Source organism: Anser cygnoides, chromosome 11 (genome assembly GCF_040182565.1).
Source record: "Anser cygnoides isolate HZ-2024a breed goose chromosome 11, Taihu_goose_T2T_genome, whole genome shotgun sequence".
In the NCBI taxonomy this organism is placed as follows: domain Eukaryota; kingdom Metazoa; phylum Chordata; class Aves; order Anseriformes; family Anatidae; genus Anser; species Anser cygnoides.
The window spans coordinates 3,307,749-3,309,475 of NC_089883.1; positions in this window are offsets into that span (position 1 = coordinate 3,307,749).

Below are 1,727 nucleotides of genomic sequence, written 5' to 3' on the forward strand. Positions count from 1 at the left end.
GGTGCGGGAGCGGGGCTGGGAGCTGGGGGGAGAGGGGGGAAAGGGGTCTCGGGGGGGTGTGGAGGCTCGAGGGGAAAGGGAAGGGGGGGTCCTAGGGCGAGACCGGGGGGGTGGGGTGGGATCTGGGGCGTGGGAGGGGGATAGGGTCTGGGGGGGGGACATGGTGTGTAGGGAGGGGACAGGTCCCTGGGGTGGGACGTGTCTGCGGGGTGGGGTATGGACCGCAGGAGTGGGGCAGGGCCTGTGGGGTGGGACGCGGACCGTAGAAGTGGGATAGGGTTCTAGGATTGTGGGACGTGGACCATGGGGTGGGACAGGGTCTGCGGGGTGGGGCAGGGTCCTAGGGTTGCAAGATGCGGACCATGGAAGTGGGACGGGTCCCGGGGGTGGGACGTGTCTGCAGGGTGGGACGTGGACCACAGGAGCGGGACAGGGTCTGTGGGGTGGGACATGGGCCATACGAGTGGGCCATGGGGTGGGACAGGGTCTGTGGGGTGGGACATGGACTGTAGGAGCGGGGCATGGACCATGGGGTGCGACAGGGTTCCAGTGTGGGACACAGCCCCTGGGACCCTTGGGGTGCAGCAAAGGACCGTGGAGGTGCGACAGGTCCCTGAGTGTCAGCCAGTGTCCCCATGGGCACGTTAGGGTCCCCAGGGGACAGGCCAGACCCCCATGCTAGGACGGGGTCCCTGGAATCAGAGGCTCCCCGCGGTCAGGCACGGCACAGGGTGGGACAGCGTCTGCGGGGACAGGAGCAGCAGGACAGGGCACAGGATGCACTGAGGCGAGGGATGCCCACGCAGGTGCTGCCTGGGTGCTGCGCATCGTGGATCCGTCATGGAGCAAAGCCCCGGTGCATCTCCTGGGGCTCAGCTCCACGTGCCAGCACGGCTCCCTCAGCCCCAGCGCCGGCTCCGGGCAGCACAACGCTCTCGTGCCAGCGGGTTTCGGCAGCGGGGCGATGCCTCGTCTTAGCCCAAGGGGAGCAGCTGGGAAGTGGTCTTCGGTGGCAGAACTGGTTAACGCAACTAGTCACGCTCGAGCTATTGTTCTCCGCTGGCATTCAGCTTTGCAGACTTCTGCTTCTATTTCGGGCCTGCTGAAGGGCTCATGTACCCAACAGCCTGCCTGTTTTTCTCCTAATTATTTCAGTCGGTCTAAAAAAAGACATTACCTCCCTCCGCAAACCTTGCCTCCATTGTTCTCGGAAGAGAAGATAGAGGATGAGAAGGAGAGGAGAAGAAAAGTATTGGCACCAGTTCCCTCCAGGTTAAACGCGCCTCTGCACGGGTATCGCAGGGGCTCGGAGGAAGACAGGAGGCGGCTGCTGAGCAGCGATGGAGGAGGCACCGAGCACTGGGTGCCCCCCTCCTACGTGGTCTGGGGCTAGCAGAGGAGCAGGGAATCACCCTGGGTTCGGAATGGGAAATCCTGGGGCTGCCAGGAAGCAATTTCAGCATTCCGTCCAGGGCTCAAAGATGCTGCACGTTGCACCTGCCGTGATGGGCGAGGGTTTTGTCGGGGGGCTGAACGCGCTGGGAAAAGCAAAGGGAAGATGGAGAGGGAATGGCGGGCCCCCCATTTGCTCCACTTGCACGGGATCGGATCCGGGACCGGAGCTGAGAGCGGGTGCGCACAAACAGCTATTAGTGGTCACGGGAGAGGAACACCCTGGCGGCACCTCCTTCCCATCAGCTCAGCCGTGGCTTTGGCAGAGGCGCCGG